Here is an 8,898-nt window from a genome sequence, read left to right as displayed (position 1 = left end):
TTTATCAAGTGATAAAACCCGCAGTCTGAGCAGACTATAAGTTTCAATGCAACCGTGTTTTATAAATACGAGACAGTAAAATTAAGAGTTTTTTCCACTAATGCTGGGTCAATGTTCTGTTTTCAATTTATGTTTTATGCCTTTTCAGATTTACAGGTTTTGAAAAATTATCAAGTTGTTGAATTATGCAGATACACAAACACTCACATACACACACACATAAAGGATTAATTTTAAATGTAAGTAAGGTGATACAAAGGGTGATATACATTTCCGCAATTATACTATTTAAAAAAGTTATTTTGATTTACCTTTTCATGAGTTTGTTTAAACTACTCACCACCACCGCTCAACTTTATATTAGTCGGATCACCACTGCTTTACTTGATGTGATTAGGGTCTTGATACTCATCGTTGTCTCGCCATCGTTAGTATTTTCGAAGCCATTCACAATTAGGCCGTTACAAATATTTAATTAACTTTTTGTCCTACTGGTCTCCGAAAGGTCAAGGGGGGATAATAAAAAATAAATATTAAAATGAAAAAAATCAAAAAACTTCTCGGATTTGTTAAAGAATGTTTTGAAAATCCTCAAAATTATCCGAATTTTATTTTGTTGCCCCCTCAAAATATTATTTTTTGGCAAAAAAAATCCGAGGGGGGGGAGACAAAATAGATTTTAAATATTTGTATCGGCTTATCGGTATTGAAGAAATGAAACAAAACAAAATTTGTATTAGTGGAAGTTATTTCATTAGCCATGATGGTTTGTTGGCTTATTAGTTAACTGTTATTCGGAACGTCATATGTGTGACTTACGATAGGTGTCATGTGATGCATTGTTTAGAATAATTTATTTACCCAACGATTTTTTCCTAAATGTTGGTTCAGGTTAATTTCTATCTATATAAGTTTGTTTGTAAGTGATGTGTTTGGTCGTTGTATGCTTGAGTCGGTTTTAGAAAGTTTTGATAAGCCACTTCATTTTTAGTGTTTGATCAGTGCATGATTTGTAACATGGTCCCTGATTTATAATTAAGTATGTTTTTGTAACAGCATAGCTGGGCCTTTCGATGACAATATCGAAATACAATAATTTTTCCTCAATATGGTCCACGTTGTGTTGTAACTGATTTAGCAAAAAATTATCCTGCACCCCAGTTCACAACTCATTTTAAACATAAACCCAACTCATAATAAGTCCATGGACCGGTTACATTCTGGTAGAAGTCGGCAAATTTTGATATCAGCTGACGTGTTTCCTTTAAGCTATATCGTGTAGGACAATTTAAATAAGTTTATATAACTCTAGAGAAATTAAGTTGTGGAATAAGGTGTTTGAAAATTTGTATCAGCTTATTACCGCCTTTGGCAGTGTACAGTTATGACACAATAGGAGGCCAAGTAGAACTGACTGACTATTAAAAGGCTCTTTATTCAATAAATTCAGTCGAATTATACTTAATCTCCCTTAACTTCGATCCGCGACCGGTAGCACGCGCCCTGTTGGTCATTGAGGAAACCGTATAGGAGAGTACGAACCTTCAATGTAATTTCCAAATTTACACAACTTTATTCCATCTACGGTACTAGATGGGTTCCAATTAAGCCCCTGTTCGTACAATCCTACCAGCACTGAATTACATTTTCCCGAAGCAAAACCATGCCGATGAACCATTCTGCATTACTCAATCACATAGAGCTATTGAAGATCATGTTGAAAGATGCTTATAACAAATTACATTGGCTGAAATTCAATGATCCATGAAACGGACTGCAACACAGAAAGATCCCCACCATATGTGTCTTCTGGAGAATTATAAACCATAGCCCAGGGAGAATGAATCCTCAGAATTCTTACAGACATATTGTCACTCCAACATTGCTCACAACATGCCGTAGAAACAAGAAATACTGTGGCGTGCATTGTCAATTATTCAAGCAAACAAAGATCATGGGAAAAGTACACGGTCGAACATTTTAAGTGTGCAAATGTTTCGAAAACTGTAGCATGATTTGGTCTACTCAGCTCTATTGTATACAAAGGTGATTGTTAGGCCAAAGCCACGAAGCAACTCATAAGCAGGATCAGAAGCAGCATTCCGAAAATCGATGTGGCCGATCCGTACAGCGGTCATGTCATACCAGCAAGACAAAGCTGCACCGCACGGCGAACCACGGACCATATGCCAATATTCATTAGTCTAAGTTTGAAGACTAAGGACAACTCTTCGTATAAAATATATCAGATTGAACTGTAATTCGTAATTTCGTATTTTTATCCCGAGCCATTCTTTTCATTCCAATTTTTTAGTTGCCACCCGTTATGGATTACCGCTTGCAGTTTTCTAACTGGAATTACTCCAGGATGTTGTATTTTGCCCAAAACTATTAATCTGTATCGAAGAAATCGTAAGATTTGGTGCCAATTTGTTTAAAACTAGTTTTTTGCTGTTTTCTCAGAATTGTGTTTAATGGATATATGCAGTTCCTCAAATAAATGATTAATTTCTTTGGTATGCATTGGTTTCTTTTGCTTCGATGGATTTATTTGTTTTACTTTACCTGTTTTGGTAGATATGAGCTAGTTGTCAATAAAATGAAAGCAATTACAAAATGTTATTCATGCGAAGTCCTTTTCACATATCTCCATTATCAAAACTTTTCTAGACTGTAGTTCTTACATTTTGATTTTTTATGGATAAGTGGAACGTTAAAAAGCTTTAACCAAAATTATACAACTTTTCCTACTTCGTCTTGGCAAATTTATTTTTAAATGCTCATAATAGCCATCAAACCGTTCCTCTATGTAATGGAAAAGCAAACTTGTCAACGTGTCATTTATTTCAGTTCACCCAAATTCGGTAGTGCTTGCTTCCAACATATTAGTACTGTAAATAACCAAAGCAAAGTGGCAGCATGTTTGTCAGAGTGGACTGCTGTTCCGGAGGCGATATCCTCCCCCATATTTACTTTTTCTCACTCTTTGACTCACCCTCTGGCAGAACGCTGTTGCAAACACCACCATTTACATTACAACCATTTCCCGAATTGCTTGAAATCAACATTAATTTGTGTACAAACAAACGTACATACCCCATCCAATGGTTGTAGTTGGTCCACTTCCTCCACAGTACTCTCTGGGCAGACAAGACTTCTTTCGCTTTCGGAGGAAACCTCCCCCGAGCTTGTGTTCTTACAGTTTGTTCAATTTGGCAAATTGCGTCTTCGGTGTCGTTTCGACAAGTAAAGGCGAATGAGCAGACATTTTAGAGTAGAAAAATATTCTTGAAGAACCCGAGCCGGCCTGAAAGCACTATTTTGCGTTCTATTTTCTGTCAGGCGTCTCCGAAATGGGAAACGATGGTATCTATTGCTCCATCTACTGCAGCCATCCCGTAGGCGTTCCTCCTTTCGGTCTGAGTTTCTAATGCGACTCGGGGGAGGGTGGTGACGAGTGGCAGCCAAGAAGAAGCCTGTTTGCTCGCTGTGCCACGTTGTGAAAGATCCTCGACAGAAGGATTCAACACACTACAATTTTGCGCCTGGAAGCACTACTGATGGCGAAGCATATGCAGACGATACACACATTATACAAATGGAACGAGCACGAGAATCAACATTCAGCAGCAGCAGCAGCAGCAACAGCCCATGCTCATGGCAAATAGCTGTCGAGATTGTGATCCCCTTCTTGGGTGCGACCCCATCAGAATTATCGTCGTCCGACTTGCGACCGAGGTGGAGCTGAACGAGATGGGGCTCTGCTGGGCGGAAACAATGATTGTCCTGGGAGTAGTTTGAGTGGCAATAAATTGTTGCTTTGAGATGGCCTGTGCCTTGAGTAGAGCAGGTCAGTGACAGTTTTTGTTGATTTGCATTTGGATGCAATGTCAAAATCTAGGGTGCGGGGAATCTGGAAAGGTTTTGAATTTCCTCACAGTTGAAATGCTATAAAACGCTATCGTCACGGTTTGCTTCCAGATGCAGTTTCTATCCATTTTATTTGATACTTTCTTTTTCATCTTCTACTTCTTCTTATTTGCATTACATCCCTACTGGGACATTGCCGCCTCGCAGCTTAGTATTCATTAAGCAATTCCACATTTGTTACCTGCGACGTTTCTAAGCCAAGTTACAATTTTCCTACATTCGTATATAATGAGGCTAACACCATGATACTTTTATGCCCAGCGGAGTAGACACAATTTCCACACCGAAAATTGCCTAGACCGGCACCGGTAATCGAACCCAGCCACCCTCAGCATGGTCTTGCTTTGTAGTCGCGCATCTATAGGTGTGTGTCGGTCCTACATTCGTCGGCGGCGGCGTTTGTCAGAATTTTGGTCGGCGGCGGCGGCGTTTTCGGCGTCACGCCAAAAGCTATTTTAGCCGGTGGCGGCGGCGGCGTTAATTGCATTTTGCATTTTTTTGGCGTTAATTGCAAATTGCATTTTTTCGGAATAGATTTTCATTTATAAAAAAAATCTAAGGAACTTCTACAATAAAATTCTTCTTCTAAAATTGGAAATTGTTTTCAGATTTTCCACGGGAACTACTTTGAAGTTTCGATAAATCTTCGGAATTACCTAGAGAAGCTCTTTAGAATTAACAAATAAAATTGTTTGGAATTTCAGCATCAACATTTTAGTCACGAAACAGTCAAAAAAAAGTAAGCCGTTTCTTGCTAGTGGTAAAAAAATGATGTGCTAAATAATCAAGAATGGCTGACGGAAAAAAGTATGGTAAGCGTCCAAGTAGCAGAAAAAAAACAAGAAAATATAAGATATGCTAGATGATAATAAATTTCAAATGCAAAAGAATACGGTAAGCATCAAAATGGCAAAAAATATTGATAAGCCATTTCGTGCTATGGCAAAAAAATGAAGGTAAGCCAAAATAACAGCAATAACAATAATCCTCAAAATGGCCTCAAAATGGCAAAAAATATGGTAAGCCCAGCAATAATGATAATAATGTGAATAGAGAGCGTGAAAATCTTTAAGAAATTTTACTGTTTTTATCGTATCGTAACTCTAAAACAAGCTATTTCGAATCAATTTACAGGAAGAAAAAAAAATCGAAACTTCCCGCGGCAATGCAAGAATTTTCAGAAGCTAACTCTAGTAATGCACATCTAGCTGAAGAGCTAGCTAAGGCACAAGCCACCATTCGTGCGTTGCAAGGCAATCTGTCGTCTCCAAGATGTGACGGTTCTCGAACCGTCATTCTGGGCATGTCACCGTTGAGCTGTCCAGATTCGTTTCATCAATCTCTATATATAAAAATTAATTTCTGTCTGTCTGAACCTTATAGACTCCGAAACTACTGAACCAATCAGCGTAAAATTGTATGCAGAGGTTTTTGGGGCCGGGGAAGGTTCTTAAAATGGTTCGAGATCCCTCCTCCTTTTGGAAAGGGGGGCTCCCATACAAATGAAACAGAAATTCCTGCATAACGCATCAGAAATTTTAGACGAAACGAAGTTTATCGGGTCTGCTAGTGAACAAATAAAAATTGATGGTGGAGAGTACCACAAAGTGTGTTGTCCATAAAAAAATCTTGGGGAATTCCATTGGCCGAAAGCGAAATACGGCTGAACTTGGCGGCAAAAGTCTTAACGTTTGGCTGTAATGATCGTTTGATCGAATCAGTACTAAAATGCAGTTTGGTCGAAATGGTCCTTTGACAGAATGGGCCATTTGGCCGAAAATATCGTTTAGGCCAACAGGTCATACGGCCAAAAGTCAATAACTGAACGGGTAATTTAGTCAAAAATATCCATCCCTTTAGCCTAATGACATATACGGCAAAAAGGCCTTTTTGTCAACGACCGTTGAACGAAATTTCGTAACCTCTCTACTTTTTAAGTCGATACTGGCTTTTTAGCCGAAAGTCATCTAACCAAATCCCATTAAGCCGAATTAAACGAATTAAGTGGTGGAATTAAATGAGATTGTACAAACTCGTCTTATGACAAGTGAAGAGATTCCACTAAAAAGCTCAACATATTTTTCTTATCTAAACGAAACTGTTAAGGTTTGAAATGGTTTGACCAAGAATGTAGTTTGACCGAAAGCGACATACAGTCGAAAGGGACATTCAGTCGAACTGGTAATTTGGCCGAAAAATTCATTTGATCGAAAATGCCCTTTGGTAGGAATGGTCATTTGGCCTAGAAATGTCTGTTCTGTAAAACAACCCTTTCGGCCAAACGGCATTTTCTGCCAAACGACCTTTTCGGCTGAACATCATTTTGGCCAAATGATCAATTCAGCAAGAAGAAAAGTTGAACTGTGGATGGGATCGCTGTCGAGTGATCGATGGCTTGCTAGTTACAAGATGCTTTAAGTGTTGTGCTTTCAACCACAAGAGTAACGACTGTAAGGCTGAATTACCCAATTACCCAATATGCAGCGAAATTCACACAGGACAAGTGTAAATCGAATAAAAAAGAATGCGCGAATTGTAAGCAAATGGGCGTGGAGCGGAAACTAAGAATCGATGCTGACCACGTTACCTGGAGTGAAGCATGTCCGGTGTACCAGAGATAACTGGAGAAGCGTAGAAGTAACGTCTAAGTAGGAACCAACGTTGGAATACCAGTTTAACCGACTGACTGGTTTAGGTAAAGCTTACTTTAGTATATGTCCGCCCGAAGCAAAGCATGATACTGCACCCGCCCTCAATCGAGTTAACACGTTCCAGGCTGACTCCATACACCTCGATGCAATTGTCACCGGCACACTCTCTACCCATTTTGTCTGGCTCCGCTCTCCGATGCCGATCGCTTTTTATTGCTGGATGCTCCATCGCTATCCGACTTAGGCAACCAGCTCAACCGACTGTCTGGTCCAGATCTTACTTTATCTGGATCCGTTTTTGACTCAACCCCGGGACGTACACTTGCCGCTAGTTTTGAGGAAGCCCCTGAACACTCCAACCCGGTCGAACCAATGCTGCCAGCGTTCATCAGACGTCCTGGTCCTGCGTATGGGGTGAAGGATGGGGTCTTCCTACCTCCTGTGATCGGCAAGTATGAACAACGTTCAAATGATTCACTACATGACAGAGTAGGTACTGTTTTTCTCGTGTTACAACTCCCGGACAACGTAATTCATGTATCTGCATTTACTACCATAGAACGTAGGTGGTATGAATAGCCTTATCAATGATTATCGTATAGCTGTTTCGGACTTATGCTACGATATAATCGTCCTGACCGAAACTTGGCTTTTTCGAACTGTCTCCAGTTACATATTCGGTGACGATTACGAGGTATTCCGTTGTGATCGTAACGGTAATAACAGCAGGAAGACAACCGGAGGTGGTGTCCTCATTGCAGTGAGTTCTAGGCTGAAATCAAAAGCCATCGAGGCTGACACTTGGAATTCAGTCGAACAAGTTTGAATAGCTATAGAGCTTGGATACCGACAATTGAAACTCTGTGCAGTTTACATACCACCGGATCGGACTCGAGACATTCAGCTAATCGAGTCACACTGTCGTTCGGTTACATCCGTATCCGACTCAGCTGCCCCATATGACGATGTTATGATCTTTGGTGATTTCAACCTAGCGGGCATTGCTTGGATTCCAACGCATAGTGGCTTCTTCCACCCTGACTATGCGATCTCTTCTCTTCATGCCGGAGCCATTAAGCTTCTCGATGGCTACAGCATTGCTACACTGCAACAGATTAACGGCACCAGGAACGAGAACAATCGATCTTTGGATCTTTGCTTCGTCAGCGACCGTGATTTGGCTCCATACATCGCTGCTGCTCCTATACCGTTGGTGAAACTGGCGCTACACCATACTCCGCTGATCGTCGCGATTGAGAGCAATGCGGATCACGATTTTGTTATTATTCCCACTGCTGTTTCATATAATTACCGGAAAGCTGATCATCGTGGAATTGCAGACGTACTTTCTAATTTGGATTGGGAGCGAGTTCTAGACCCCGTTGACGTCAACGCTGCGGCACAAACGTGTTCACACGCACAGATAGAAAAATCCACTAAAATTTACGCTAAACATCATGCACATAAATGGAACGCCATTATTAGCGTAATTCCGCGCGTGATATAGCCTAAATATATACAGTATTTAATGTGAATCGTTAATGTTGCTTGCAAGTTGTAAGCAAACTTGTTAGGAAGAAGACGATTTCCGCGTCAAATAGTGTAAATTTCTGCATCTCAAATTTTACGCGCTGTTTACTTTTCATTATTTTTTTCTGTGCGTGTTATCTTACGTAATCGACAGACACGTACCGAAGAAGACTGCTCGTGCTGCCCCTAGCGCACCGTGGATGACAAGGGAACTCAAATCCTTAAAGACTCCTAAACGGGCGGCTTTTAAAAGATTTTTTTTTTTATTCTTTTTTTCTTTTTTTTTTTTAATGGCTCACCACTATCCCCACACCAAGAAGCTCATTTTCGGAGCTCCCTGGTAATGGACGCATCTATATTTTTTTTTTCAAACATTATAATTTAAGGAAATAACAAGGAAATAACAAAAAACAAATATGTATGATACGGTATGTGTGATGGACTATTTACAACAACAGTTATGAATAGGTTATACCCAGTGGAACCTGGTTCCTTTAAAGGGTTTCCTAATATGCATTTAAGAGTTGATACAAAATTATTAACTTTTTTAAAAAAAAAAAAAAAGAGTGTAAATGTTTACAATTAAGGCTGGCGATTGATACGGTTCAAACTATAAAAGTAAGTTGATATTGGACTTAAAATGTTGTTTTAATCTGGTTTAATCAAATCACGATTGTTAATGGTTTTAAAATCTTCTGGAAGGGAGTTGTATACTGATGGACCATAAAAGGAAATTCGCATTCGGCCCAAACAGGTGGTTGCACTTGAGCGCAATAGATTACTTGCA

This window comes from Armigeres subalbatus, chromosome 2 (assembly GCF_024139115.2).
Source record: "Armigeres subalbatus isolate Guangzhou_Male chromosome 2, GZ_Asu_2, whole genome shotgun sequence".
NCBI lineage: Eukaryota > Metazoa > Arthropoda > Insecta > Diptera > Culicidae > Armigeres > Armigeres subalbatus.
Note: the sequence above shows the minus strand (reverse complement) of the source record.